Source organism: Salvelinus fontinalis, chromosome 28 (assembly GCF_029448725.1).
Source record: "Salvelinus fontinalis isolate EN_2023a chromosome 28, ASM2944872v1, whole genome shotgun sequence".
In the NCBI taxonomy this organism is placed as follows: Eukaryota; Metazoa; Chordata; class Actinopteri; order Salmoniformes; family Salmonidae; genus Salvelinus; species Salvelinus fontinalis.
The window spans coordinates 9,738,166-9,754,165 of record NC_074692.1 but is presented as its reverse complement, the minus strand read 5'-3'; the positions used below and the strand labels follow the sequence as shown (position 1 = coordinate 9,754,165).

The window sequence follows — 16,000 nt, the reverse complement described above, 5'->3', positions numbered from 1 at the left end:
ATGCATGAGCAGAAAATAACCCCATACCTACTGTAAAATATGGAGTTGGATCTTTGATGTTATTGGGCTATTTTTCTTCCGCTGGTCCTGGGGCCCATGTTAAGGTCAACGGCATCATGAACTTTAACTATTACCAGGATTGCCTCTGCCAAAAACCTGGTTGCCTCTGCTAGGAGGCTGAAACTTGGCCACATGGATCGTCCAGCAAGACAAGAACTGCAAGCACACATCAAAATCCACATTTTGAAATGGCCATCTGTGTCTGGACTTGAAACACATTGAAAACCTGTGGTTTGAATTTAAGAGGGCAGTCCATAAGCGCAGACAAAGGATATCAAGGATCTGGAAGGATTCTGAAAGGAAGAATGGTATAAGATCCCTCCCAACTCATAAAACATTTTAGAAAAAGGCTCAGTGGCGTTATCCTTGCAAGGTGAGGTATTGAAAATGAGTCAATTATTTTTACTCCTACCTTTTTCAGAGAAAGAACATTATTACTTGTTAGCCTAACTGTACAATGGATGGGGGAATTGAGGAGAGGGGCAACAGCTCCTGTAAATCTGCATTGACATCACACTCAACCTTTATTTAATACATTTCTTCACACAGTCACTCAGTGTTTTTCTCATACAAGTAGCCAGTTAGTATTCAATCAGCCTGGTCTCATAGACTAAACATAACATAGTAAAATACAATCCAGGACACATACATTAGTATGATATGTTACGTTTGGTATGGTTACATAAGACAGAAGATTACTTAATAGCCTTTTGATGCATACAATTACATATTATTGATCATTGTTGAGGGGTCACTGCAGCATACCATCGCAAATATGTGATTAGAACAGTATCAACAGAACATCTACATATGACGCAACAAACAAGTCTAAATAGCATCGTTGCTTTTAAAGCATCGAAAAATGTTGTACTGACGGAAAATAAAAGTCATTCACAACTTTATTCCTTTTATTGTAAAAGATGAATGCAAACTTCATCATCCAAGCATAACACGGAACACATCCACAGCCAAACTCATTCCACAATCCAGTCTAAATAATAGGTTGCACTGATAAATTAAAAAAACACAATTTAGCGACCTAACAGCTAGACTTGTTTACAATGTACCACATCTCTGGTGAGCACAAGGGAGAAATGTAATATTGTTTAAATTCTTTATGATGGCAGCCATTTCTGTTTATGTTGAATCCAAAAATGCCATTCACTATAAAAACGCTAATAAGCAAATGTCTGTTTGACAAGCAAAAACTCCCTAATCCTAGAATGCCTTTCACTATAAATCGCAAATAAACAAAGTCAAGGATTGCTGCGCCCATTGCCACTTTTCAGCATATTTCAAATCCTGTCACTTCACACCATTGGAGCCAGACTTCAATCATGCCCTGTCTGGTGTACAAAGCACCCTGCCTACCCCCTCAGAGGGGTTTTAAAATGTTCCGTGATGAGGAATTGGTGGAGAGTGTGGTGCAGGACACCAACAGGTATGCTCATTATCATATTAGAGAAAAACCCAAGGCTCTCTTCAAATGTATCAACATTCAGAATGCCTTTAGCCTACTAAATATGCATATTTGTTTGCAAGTATGCTCATGAACTGAAAGAGAAGACTGCCCCTGGCATAAAAGGGAGCCTCTCAAAACTGGTGAACACTACCGTCAGTAAAATGTATACCTTCCTGGTCACAGTGCTGCTGATGGGGCTAGTGAAGAATGGCTCTGTGAGGGACTACTGGACCACTGACTCCATGCTGCAGACCGCTTTTTTCCCAGGACCGCTTCCTTGTCTTGCTGAGAGAGCTCCAATTGTCACTTTATGTTGATATAAAAAAAACATGTAATTGTAAAATCTATTGAAAACTTTGTATTGTATTTTTTGTGCTTATTCTGGATCCCCATTAGCTGCTGCCAAGGTAACAGCTACTCTTCCTGGGGTCTGGAAAAATTAAGGTAGTTATACAATTTTAAAAACATTACAATACATTCGTTACAGAATTCACAACTAAGTGTGTGCCCTCAGGCCCATACTCCACTACTACATATCTACACAAAATGTGTACGTGTGCGTATTTGATCATGTGTGTGTATGCGTGTGTCTGCCTATGTTTGTGTTGCTTCACAGTCCCTGCTGTTCCATAATGTGTATTTTTTAAATCTGATTATACTGCTTGCATCAGTTACCTGATGTGGAATAGAGTTCCATGTAGTCATGACTCTATGTATGTAGTACTGTGCTCGTTCCATAGTCTGTTGACTTGTGGGGTATGCATGGGTGTCTTACCTTGAGGTGTTTGATGCATGGTAGGTGAGGGGGGATTGGGGAAATGTAACATATGTTTGTTTTCTGAAATAAAACAGAACAAGAAAAGTATGTAATCAACTTTTGTTATTCCTTGATTTGTAATGCATTCTCGCAATTATGTTTTATACATTTTAATCACATTTTTCAAAAATCAATCTTTAGTCTAACCCGTTTCATCAGCTGGCTACTACTGTAGACTAAAGACCACGATTTGAGTTGTTACATTACATCGACTTTTCCTAGGAACATATAGTTAGTAATGGGCGGATTGTCCATCTGGCAATTCTGGCAAGTACCAGAGGAGCTGGAGCATTTTTTAGTTGGGTGGGCTGGTAAAAATTGACACACACACAAATATTAGAAAAACATGACATGGCCGACGGCCCATGGGCCTATAAAGATTTGTTTAAAAGATTTTTGTGCAATTTCTCTGTTATAATAATCTACACTGAGTTTAGAAAACATTAGGAGCGCCTGCTCTATCCATGACATGGACTGACCAGGTGAAACCTATGATCCCTTATTGATGTCCACTTCAATCAGTGTCGAGAAAGGAGAGGAGACTGGTTAAAGAAGGATTTTTCAGCCTTGAGACAATTGAGACATGGATTGTGTATGTGTGCCATACAGCGGGTGAATGGGCAAGACAAAAGATTTGAGTGCCTTTCAATGGGGTATGGTAGTAGTTGCCAGGCGTACCGGTTCAAGAACTGCAACAGTGTTGGGTTTTTCACGCTCAATTGTTTCCCGGGTGCATCAAGAATGGTCCACGGCCCAAAGGAGATCCAGCCAACTTGACACAACTGTGGGATGGATTGGAGTCAACATGGGCCAGCATCCCTGTAGACGCTTTCGACACCTTGTAGAGTCCATTGTTCAACGAATTGAGGTTGTTCTGAAAACGGTTCCAACTCAATATTAGGAAGGTGTTCCTAATGTTTTGTACACTGTGCATAATGGGCCTTTGTCTGATCAGAGTGCAATGACCGCCCTTACCAAGATGGGCTGGCGCTGTTTTCCGATACGCCACAAAAACGTACATTCAAAGTCAAACACGGCATCAGGCAAGAGACCTGCTCATCAGTTAGACACCCATGGTCATGGATCATAAAAAACCGAAAGGGTGCTTACAGAAGTATAAAGAGCACATTCTACATTGTCACCTCACTCAAAATATCCTATTTTCTGGGCGGCTAAAACCATAATTTGGTCAAACAGTAAAGTGCATTATCCTCATGATTCCTGTAGTGAAAGTGTCTGCTCATGTTTCTGTGCCCTTGCTGGGGCCTGATGCTGTGATGAGCGAGCCACTCTCCTCTCTCCCCATGTGCTCGAGATCAGTGGGTATTACATTTAGCAATCTAGATAATGTGTTTTGAGTTTCCTCAGGTGTTGAACCCCAAATGATTTAGCCTATGATATTAGTTAGTGCACATACATATGTATGTAATTCATCTCTATTGAACCAAAAACAAATCCGGAAATTGTGGAGTCCTATTTTGACAGTAAAATAGCAACTATAGTCTAATTGCCAACCCGAAATTCATGACAGTCACTGGATTAGGTTACACATCAAAATATCTTGAATCATGCATTCCTGCATGAACGTGTTAGATGAAACAACTTATTTCTATCCTCTAATCTATGTATCATACTTCTTAATAAAGCACTTTGAATGACTTTATAAGATGATTACTCATGATATGGGTCCGACCAAATCATGGGGCTGGTACCAACTGTAAAAGTTAGCGGCACCAGTGACTCCAGGGGAGAACGTTAGTCTGGAGCTCTGTAATAGTAATTAACATTTAGGGTAGGTGTCGATTCAGGTGAACACCTTGACAGGCAGTCATTTACATTATAGCTTAAGTTGTTAGCTTGGCTTTTATAACGTATAAGGCTTAAGCAGACAGACAGAGAGAGAGAGAGAGATAGAGAACAAGAACAAGCACAGTGTAAGGAAGGAGTTTAATCAGAAAGGAAGCATGTCAAGTGAAAGGGGATATGAAGAGGCCATTGGCACCTCAAAAGTCATTAAGAGTGTTTTCTTTGCCCTCCTCTTGGACTTACTGGTATTCACCTAGATCCTACCTCTTCTCCCGGGAGAACCATCCAGAAGGACAGCCATCTTTGCAGCACTCAACCAATCAGGCCTTTATGTTAGAGTGGTGTCGTGACTTTACATTCATTAAGCTGATGACTGTTATTTACTTTATTAACTATGTTTAATTGTAACCCGATTTAAAATGAATTCTGTAACAATTAACTCATTAGGATTTGGGGCACAACGGAAGAGGTTGTTTAAAGAGTTACCATCTCCCGAATTAAACTCTAAAGGTCTTTACCGATCACTTCCATAAAATAGTCAACGTATTAATCATTACCTCTTATCATATCATCATTCCGAACAGTCGTAACCTCACGCATCTGCAAAGCTCCCAGCCTTACTCATGATTCAGTACTACACAAATTGTTTAATTATTTATTTACTAGTTAACTAAATAATAACTCAGAATAAACATACACCATTTACATGAGACAAAGGTCCCTAGTGGACTGACACAATATGTACGACTGCTTGTTACAACGACATGGAGAGAGAGAGAGAAAAAGACACTTATTGTCAATACATTTCAGAACTATTCTCACAGTAATCATATAGTTTGCACATTAACCGCCGCCCGTTTGGAATAAGAAATCAGGAATGTATTTACGCGTGAGTGCCTTTGTTCGCCGTTTATCGCTGTCGGAACCAGGCCTTCTTAGGAAGGATGTGGGTTGGCCTCTCAGCGGCACGCTTGTAAGGCTCTGATTGTATGGAAGGGTCCGGACCTATCTCTTCTACCGTTGTTCACTCTGGAAGATAGCCAGCTGTGTCGACGGTTCCCATTGATGATGAGCATAGTAGGATAGTCTCACTTAGATGTACTTTTCTCGATATCTGACTTAGGACAACTAATCAGCCGTACCAGTGATTGTCTGGGAGGTGAGCTTCAATATGACATTAGTAATAAGTATTTGTGTCTTTTCAGTGTTTTTATAAAAAAAATATTGTATGCTTGTCATGTGATGAATGGTCAATTGTGTTTTTAATTGTTTGAGATGATGCTTTGTCAAATGCCTGTATTTATCGAAGTACTGAATTTGTTACACAACATTTTTCAATGATAAATCTGCAACATAGTCAGTTGTATGTTTTTATTTTTGTGTTAAAATCTATACGGGGCGGGGCGAGACGACACGGGGCGAGGGGACAAACGATGCTCCTTTGTGGAGCATCGTTACCCATCGCTCCACAAAGGCCGCCGCCCTTGCAGAGCAAGGGGAAACCCTACTTCACTACAAGTGAAGTGACGTAACCGATTGAAACGCTATTAGTGTGTACCCGCTAACTAACTAGCCATTTCACATCCGTTACACTCACCACCCTTTCGACCTCCTCCTTTTCCGCAGCAACCAGTGATCCGGGTCAACAGCATCAATGTAACAGTATAACTTTAGTACGTCCCCTCGCCCCAACCTCAGGCGCGAACCAGGGACCCTCTGCACACATCAACAACGGTCGACCACGAAGCATCATTACCCATCGCTCCACAAAGGCCGCTGCCCTTGCAGAGCAAGGGGAACCACTACTTCTAGGTTTTAGAGCAAGTGACGTAACTCATTGAAACGCTATTAGCGCGTACCCGCTAACTAGCTAGCCATTTCACATCCGTTACATAAATACCCCAGGTTAACAAACCCTGCCCTACTACACAATAACAACAGTGGGGTCACTTTCAGGCCGAGTTCACATTGCCATAGTCTACGATTGCAAGGACTATTAAAACGATCTACTGTAGCCTACATAACTCAAATTATCATGTCACATGATATTAGTATTCATAAAGGTAAGTAAATAGAAAAGGAATTTACATGAAGTATGTTATATAAATGCAATATGATTTAACTTACATAATGTTGTATTTGAGGAAACAAATACATTTGAGGAAACATGGAAAATGTTGAGTTACAATGTAAAAGGTATGGTATAGTTACTCACCTTGATAAAGCACAAAGCCACTGGATTCGTGGAGGTTCCAATGCTAATGCCAATGCTAATGTTGAAACGTCTCCCCTCGACACAAGATGTGCGTTCTTGTCGGCAAGAACATCTTATTTTGTAGTCTACGGTGGTCGAAGCCTCTGCTGCATTGCTACAATGCACATTGCTACAAGGCAGTGGTCTAGTCCAGTGAGCAGCGGAAATCTCCAGTCAGCTTTTTTTAAATGTATTAACAATTATTTTATTCCAAGTGCAAATTACAAATATCAAGCACAATTATACAAATCATCAGCAATCAACAACTTACATTACTACATCAAACACATCTAACGCAAAACAAAACAGACAGGTAAAAACAAGAAGAGGCTTTAAATACATACACACACAAAAAAGGGAAAAAAAGTGTCATTTTAAATAATTTAAAATGATTCAAGATGTCATTCTTTTTGTTATTAATCGGGGATAATGCCTTAAATTAAATCAGAAATAGCCCTTTCCTGTTTCAGAATGACAATACACAAAGAAAGGGTCCATACAGAAATGGTTTGTTGAAATCGCTGTGTAAGAACTTGACTGGCCTGCACAGAACCCTAACCTCAACCCCATCGAACCCCTTTGGGATGAATTGGAACGCCGACTGCGAGCCAGGCCTAATCGCCCAACATCAGTGAATGACCTCACTAATGCTCTTGTGGCAGAATGGAAGCAAGTCCCCGCAGCAATGTTCCAACATCCAGTGGAAAAGCTTCTCAGAAGAGTGCTGTTATAGCAGCAAAGGGGGGACCAACTCCATATTAATGCACATGATTTCAGAATGAGATGTTCAACAAGCAGGTGTCCACATATTTTTGGTAATGTAGTGTAGCTTTTGAAAACTCTGATTCCAGCTGAGGGAGTCCTTTACTCACCTCAAGCTAGGTTGCAGAGAATTTTTTTAAATGTTACCTTTAGTTAACTAGGCAAGTCAGTTAACTTCTTATGGCTGCAGGGGCAGTATTGAGTAGCTTGGATGAAAGGTGCACAGAGGTGCCCAGAGTAAACGGCCTGCTCCTCAGTCAGAGTTGCTAATATATGCATATTATTATTAGTATTGGATAGAAAACACTCTGAAGTTTCTAAAACTGTTTGAATTATGTCTGTGAGTATAACTGAACTCATATGGCAGGCAAAAACCTGAGAAGTTCCACTTCCTGTTTGGATTTGTTCTGAGGCTGCTAGATTTTCAACCAAGCTCCCATTGAAATTACAGCGAGATATGGATGAGTTTTCACTTCCTACGGCTTCCACTAGATGTCAACAGTCAATAGAACCTTGTCTGATGACTCTAATGTGAAGGGGGGCCGAAGGAGACAGAAATGATTCACCACTGCCATGAGGTGCCCACGCATTGAACACGAGCGTTCACGTGAGAGGCAGCTCCGTTCCATCGCTCAACTGAAGTCAATGTAATTCTCCGGTTGGAACGTTATTCAAGATGTATGTTAACAACATTCTAAAGACTGATTCAGTACATCGTTTGACATGTTTCTACTGACTGTTACGGAACTTTTGGACATTTCGTCACGTTATAGTGGACGCGCTTTGTGACTTTGGAATTGTTTACCAAACGCGTTAACCAAAGTAGCTAATTGGACATAAATAACGGACATTATCGAACAAATCAAGCATTTATTGTGGACCTGGAATTCCTAGGACTGCATTCTGATGAAGTTCATCAAAGGTAAGGAAACATTTATCATGTATTTTCTGGTTTCTGTTGACTCCAACATGGTGGCTAATTTGGCTATTGTTCTGAGCGCCGTCTCAGATTGTTGCATGGTTTGCTTTTTCAGTAAAGTTTTTTTGAAATCTGACACAGCGGTTGCATTAAGGAGAGGTATATCTATAATTCCATGTGTATAACTTGTATTATCATCTACATTTATGATGAGAATTTCTGTTGAAACGATGTGGCTATGCAAAATCACTTAATGTTTTTGGAACTAGTGAATATAACGCGCCAATGTAAATGTAACGGATGTGAAATGGCTAGCTAGTTAGCGGGTACGCGCTAGTAGCATTTCAATCAGTTACGTCACTTGCTCTGAGACTTAAGTAGTGTTGCCCCTTGCTTTGCAAGGGCCGCGGCTTTTGTGGAGCGATGGGTAACGACCGTGCTTCGTGGGTGACTGTTGTCGATGTGTGCAGAGGGTCCCTGGTTCGCGCCCGTGTCGGGGCGAGGGGACGGTGTAAAGTTATACTGTTACATAAACTCAGATTCTTTTTATATAAATATGAACTTTATCAAACAAAGCATGCATGTATTGTGTAACATGAAGTCCTATGAGTGTCATCTGATGAAGATCATCAAAGGTTAGTGATTAATTCTATCTCTATTTCTGCTTTTTGTGACTGCTATCTTTCGCTGGAAAAATGGCTGTGCTTATTGTGGTTTGGTGGTGACCTAACATAATCGTTCCCACTTTAGTGGGATTAACAACAAGATTACCTTTAAAATGATATAAGACACATGTATGTTTGAGGAATTTTAATTATGAGATTTCTGTTGTTTGAATTTGGCGCCCTGCACTTTCACTGGCTGTTGTCATATCGATCCCTTTAGCGGGATTGCAGCCATAAGAAGTTTTAAGAACAAATTCTTATCTTCAATGACAGCCTAGGAACAGTGGGTTAACTGCCTTGTTCAGGGGCAGAACAACATATTTTTACCTTGTCAGCTCATATTTTTACCTTGTCAGGATTTGTTTGTAATATAGAAATAAATCCTGCCTCGCTTTGGAAAGTAGAAGGAAGATTGTTCAAGTAACGCTTCTCACAGTGCTTGATTATGGTGATATAATCTACATGTGTGCAGCAGCATCTGTTAAAACCTTTAGATTCAGTCTATCACTCAGCACTGCGTTTTATCACAGGGGACAATGTGATGACATTGAATCAAGGTGGAAAACTGATTGGATTTGGTCAAAATCATCAACGTTAGGGAATGTAGTCTTTTTTTCACACCAAATGTCATCTAAATCCAATAACATGGTGAATTTTTGGCGGGGATTTCACGTTGAATTGACGTTACTTGACATCTCAACTAAATGTAAATCCAAACTAGATGAACTGATGTCTCAACCAAATGTAAATCAAAGTTGAACTAATGTCTGTGCCAAGGAGGTTTGCTAGCAGTGATGCTTATGCTACAGTATGTTCATTTGATTTTCACTAATATTCAGTGCCCTGTTAGTAACATGGGATATAAAGCCCCTCACCATACTGTTGTTGTTATATTGTTTAATATTGTGACTATTTAGTTTGTCTTTTTATAAATATTCATACTATTGAGCTAACATTGTTTTTGGATATGCAACGTAAGTAACCTGATTACTCTATTTGTAGCATGTTGCTTTGTAGGAACACATGAAATTATATATTCCCCAATGTGGTTCCATTCTTCTATTGTGCAGCTGCCAAGATGCAGAAGCTTATGAGCTGAGTTCTAGCAGATTCACCAATGGTGTCTTCATCAAGTTTCTGAAGGAACGTCGTCTGGAGGATGAGAAGATCACTGTGTTGCTGGACAAAGTGGTTGTATGGAGTAATGGATCAATTATGTATTGGTAAAATAATCATCATTTTGCAAATGTCACTATTTGTGGTCATGGAGTATGCTAGTCAATTAATAATAAAGTATACAGATTTGCTCTAGTGCAGTACCATGCAAAGTAAGTAAAATCGATACAAAAAATAAATAAATCTTATCCTACCCTGTATACAGTACCTCCATTAATTGATTATCATGGCAATAATACCTTGCCTGACAAATTTCTTCTGTGAGAGCCTGAGATAATGTTATTGTGGTGTTGTTTGTTTTATCCAGACATGGGCCAGTTCGACGCCACTAAGGGGAAGCAGGCTCTGGAGATCCGCAGCAGCCTATCAGAGCGCAGGGCTCTTGACTGACCCTATTGTGCCTGATGACAGCTCTGACAGGGACCTGGCTCACAACTGTCAGCGGGCCAAGGCTCACGGTCAGTGGTGATTTCAGCATTTAAATCTTGGAGGGGCAAACCATTTTTGGGGGGTGGGGGATGCATGCCAGCAAAGCCACTACACTAAACAACACAACACAACACTGAACAATACATTAATTAACAAACTGTTAGGGCCTACATCCCAACAGCAGTCCCAACACCTTACTACTGCTACACCTGGCTATCAGCGGAGCCTTGTCTGGCAGCAAAACAGTTAAATCAGCTTAATTTACTGCCTTTTCAAAAAACATGGCTGATATGGCTGATTTGCTTAAACAAATGTGGTTTCTACTGACAATTGAGATGTACAAACTGTGGCATAAGGGGACGACAATAAAAGGGCAATCCGTAATTTTGATTAAGACATTAATGAGCGAGCTAGGACGGACGTAGTCAATATAACTATTTGTTCAGCACTTTTGAAATGTACAGCGACAGAATTCAGAACATGTGCCATTCTTACAGTGTTCTCCCTGTACACCAAGTCAGAACCGTAGGATAAATAAAGGGGGCATATAAGCAGACAATGAAATCTCTTACAATATTCGATGATTACATTTCTCTAAAACAGGTTATAGGCTACATGTGCACCACCAAGTCAGAACAGTAGGCGAAATTAAGAGGTGAAAATAGACCAAATTATTATGGTGAAGCACATGGGCTATTAACAACTTACTACACAACATACACTTAGTATTACTTTCTTAGCTACAATATACATATTTCCCTGGCATATTACATAATTTATGCATCAGCATACAAGACATTTTTGGACTCTACTTGTTGTGCTGTGCTCACTTGAACAGGAAGGTTGTGCGGCGGTCCTCCGATGGCAAATTTTGTCATCAAACATTCTCTGGATTTATGGTGCTTTTTCCTGAGTTCCCAGTTGTCTTGAACTCACTGAAGTCAGATTTCCCAGTTCTGAGTTTGCCAGTAGATTGTCGACTTGATTCATGATGATGACTGCTAGCTAAGATTTTGAAAGTATGATGTTGACATGATCAGTCCTATCAAAGCTACTGTAGATATAACGTAATTTGAAGTCATTTTATTTCTGGCCAATGACCTTGAGCCTTCTTGGATGGGCACTTCTATTGTAACTCTATGGCGGCACCCAAGGGGCTTGAATTTTCGAGCTCTACCCTTAGATTTGGCGGAGACGTAGTGTCCGCATGAGTGACAGAAACCTGATCCAGTCACGGCGCAACTAGAGAACATTACCAACCCCTACGCTTTGTATTTTCTGTTGGCTGCCCCACCACTACAGAAAGCACTGAGCTAGGCTGAAGCACCTGCATTTTGGAGCTGTCTTACTCAAGAAAGCAAAAAAGAGACCATAACTGTATTCGAATACCCATACTAACATACTGTATACTACATACTTAAAGAGTATATACTACATACTATTAGTTAATTTTAGTATACTGTAAACTAACGGTATTGTTACAGTTTTATTGTACTAGCGCTTCGCCTGTCTACCGGAAGTTGATGCTGTTGCTATGCAACCTCTTGATAGCTTGTTAGCGGTACATACTGCTGTAATGCTATGTGGTTCGTAAGGATAGCGTAGTTAACAAATTGTCAGCCAACATAATGTGCAACGTAACTTATTTGAAAAGTTATTACTTTATTAAATTGCTCTACATTTTCTTAACGTTTGTCATAATTAGATAAAGCAATGAGTTTGTATCCACTCTCGTTGGACTTCGGCTGTATATTTTCCCCCATTTTCTTCAAATCTGAAAACGTTCTAAACCCACGCCCATTTTCTGAACAACTGCCCTAGAAGCACGGAAATGGTGTCCACTGCTTGTATAGTTCGTATTTTGGCAAATTTTATACGATACCCGAGAACTTTTGGCATGCTAACCATATCCATACTACGACCAATAAGCATACTACATACCCAATTTACATCACAAATAGTATAGTTAGTGTGGTTAGTATGAGTATTCGAACACAGCTCATGTTTGAATGCAGCTTTATGAACTCAATGATTATTAATATTTTTTTTTTTTTTACATTGTTTCCAAACTGATATGTGACACATATTAATGGCAAAATAACATTTTGCCCACCCCCCTCAAAACAGGTGGGGCTCAATGTACTTATGGTGGATGTAACGTTGTGTTTTTACTGCCTGAGATAATGTTTCTGGACTTTGAGTGTGGGACTCAGCTCAAGCTGGGCTTCGCTGCAGAGTTCTCCGACATTTTGGTCATCTACACCCACATCATGAAGAAACCAGAGGACATGTCCTTCTGCCAGGCCCACGTCACCAACTTCTCCCTGGTGAGATGCTACAGTCTTTCACCCAGTTCAATTATGCAAACTTGTTCCTTCCCCAATTTCTCACCGTTTCTTTCCTATCCCCTACCCCTTCAAGTGTTCACAGATCTGAAAAGGTGTAACTAATCCAATAGCCTAATCCAATCCATCCATCAAAGCTTTTCAGATCCGTGAACACCAAAGGGATAGGAGGATAGGGAAAGGAATTTAAACGCAATATGCCACTGATGCCATAATGTTTCTTCCCAGCTCTGTTCAATACCAATGAGAGCATTTTCCTTTCTTGGGGTTTACTGAAACAACATTAGGAGCATAGGTGGCATTGTGCAGACTGCAGAGACTCTATAGTGCCTTCAGAAAGTATTCATACCTTTTGACTTATTCCACATTGTTGTGTTACAGCCTGAATTTATTATGGATTCAATGTGTTGTATTTCTTCACCCATCTACACACAATACCCCATAATGACAAAGTGAAAACACATTTTTAGAAACGTTTGCAAATTTATTGAAAATGAAATACAGAAATATCTCATTTACATAAGTATTCACACCCTTGAGTCAATACATGTTAGAATCACATTTGGCAGTGATTTACAACTGTGAGGCTATCTGGGTAAGTCTCTAAGAGCTTTGCACACCTAGATTGTACAATATTTGACCATTATTATTTTTTAAATTCTTCAGGCACGGTCAAATTGGTTGTTGATCATTGCTAGACAACCATTTTCAGGTCTTGCCATAGATTTTCAAAACTGTAACTTGGATACACCCTTCACGGTCTTCTTGGTAAGCAACTCCAGTGTAGATTTGGCCTTGTGTTTTAGGTTATTGTCCAGCCGAAATGTGAATTAGTTTCCCAGTATCTGGTGGAAAACAAACTGTACCAGGTTTTCCTCTAGGATTTTGCCTCTGCTTAGCTCCATTTTGTTTATTTTTTATACTGAAAAACTTCACAGTCCTTAACAGTTACAAGCAAACTCATAACATGATGCAGCCACCACTATGCTTGCAGATATGAAGAGTGGTACTCAGTAATATGTTGTATTGGATTTTCCCCAAACATAACATGTTGTATTCAGGACAAAAAAAGTGAATTGCTTTGCCACATTACTTTAGTGGCTTGTAGCAAGCAGGATGCACGCTATGGAATATTTATATTCTGTACAGGCTTCCTTCTTTTCACTCAATCAACTAGGTTAGTATTGTGGAGTACCTACAATGTTGTTGATCCATCCTCAGTTTTCTTCTATCACAGCTATTTAAATCTGTAACTGTTTTAAAGTCACCATTGGCCTCATGGTGAAATCCCTGATTGGTTTCCTTCATCTTCGGCAATTGAGTTAGGAAGAACACCTGTATCTTTGTAGTGACTGGGTGTATTGATACACCATCCAAAGTGTAATTAATAACTTCTCCATGCTCAAGGGATATTCAATGTCTGCTTTTTACCCATGTATCAATGGGTGCACTTCTTTGCAAGGCATTTGAAAACCTCTCTGGTCTTTGGTTGAATCTGTGTTTGAAATTCATTGCTCGACTCTAGGACCTTACAGATGATTGGTATGTGTGGGGTATAGTAATGAGGTAGTCATTCAAAAACTATTAAAACACTATTATTGCACAGAGTCATTCTGTGCCACTTATTATGGAACTTGTTAAGCAAATGTTTACTCCTGGACTTATTTAGGCCTGCCATAACAAAGGGGTTGAATACGTATTGTCTCAAGACACTTTAGCTTTTCATTTTTTATGAATTTGTAAAATAATTTTAATTTAAAAGCATAATTCCACTTTTACATTATGGGGTATTGTGTGTAGGCCAGTGACAAAATCTAAATGTAATGCATTTTAAATTCAAGCTGTAACACAACAAAATGTTGAAAAAGTCAAGGGGTGTGAATACTTTCTATAATCTTTTCCTATATGTTGACCCTGAACCGATGAAAAGGAAGGCACCAGAGGAGACTGGCATCTTCCTGCTCTCCAGCAGTCTGCCCCAGCACTGCCTGTACACACGTCTCAGCTCTCTACAGAAGTGTACAAAAAAGAATCACCACTTTCTACATTCTCACGTTACTAGTACTTTATTATACTGTATTTGCCTCTTTTGTGTGATCTCTTGAATAAAACATTTTTGAAATACATTCCTGTAGGAGCAGCTGGTGTCATCTTAGGTCAGTGTTCACCTTGGACAAGAGTTTTGATCTCCATTGTAGCCCATAGAGATCCTTCATCTCTATGGGATCCGCTGGGGTTCACAGTGTGTATACAGGACTCTTTCAAGGCTGTGGATGAGCTGGTGGACTGGACCACGGACGTCAACATCGGCAAGCACCTGATTGCCATAGACCTACAGCGCACCATGAGGAACAGCTGTCTGCAGACCTGCCCCTAACACAGCCCCAGAGCCAAGCACCTCCACATCCACCACCCTCACCCCCAAGACCATGGCCTTCTCTCCCCACACTGCTCCAACCTTTACCTGGATGTGTACGAGCCTCTACAGGGAGCTGTGGGAGGCTCATGCTGTGTGAGCTCCAAGCTGTATGACAACTGTAGCTCCTCTTGCTTTTTACTGGTGACTCAGTGTTACTGAACTCCACTAACACAGCCAGCATTCCCATAGAGACCACGGATGACATCAACGAGCTGCAGACTGTCTTCATGAATAGCCTGCAGCTTCGCCACAAGTGATGAGGCCCTCTCTGGGGCATTGGTCGCCTGGTGCAGGATCTGTTTGTGCTGTCTTGCCAACTCCGATGGTCAACAGATCTGGTACCAGGCAATGGCATTGGAGGATTTTGGGGAGGACACTGACATTACCTAGTGTAGGCCTGCTCTGTAAATCCTGGTGTATTCTATGTGCCTGGCTTAAATGGATATTACATGTATTTTGTACTTTTGACTACAGATGTAGGATCTTAATCTGAACACTCTTTTATTGCTGAGAATTGTTCTGCACTACAGGAAATGCAAACTTGTAGTGTATTAAAGGCTTCTAAAGTTAGTAAATTCGACTTTAAAATGTCAGACTTGACTTGCCCTAATGAAAAATGTATCAACCCCTACAAAGAACTTCTGATCCACATTTCATTATGATCCACATTTCCTGTTGCTGCAGAAATAAGTCTTAATAATGTCAAACTATTACATATCCCTTGAAAAGGTTGTGGTTTTTGCAAATATCCTTCATTTTATTAGATAATTCTCATATAATGTGTACTATTGAGCTTTGAAAAGCTAAACCGGTCTGACACGGAACCCAAACGTCTGCTCGCGTGTGCCATCGTGCATTCATTTATTTGTCCCCCCACACCAAACGC

The 16,000-nt window shown here is 40.2% G+C and overlaps 1 pseudogene; it reads left to right on the top strand.

Annotated features, from left to right (window-relative positions):
- The first annotated feature begins 517 nt into the window (after positions 1 to 517).
- On the top strand, positions 518 to 15,847 carry LOC129825888 (mucosa-associated lymphoid tissue lymphoma translocation protein 1-like; annotated as a pseudogene).
- The last annotated feature ends 153 nt before the right edge of the window (positions 15,848 to 16,000 follow it).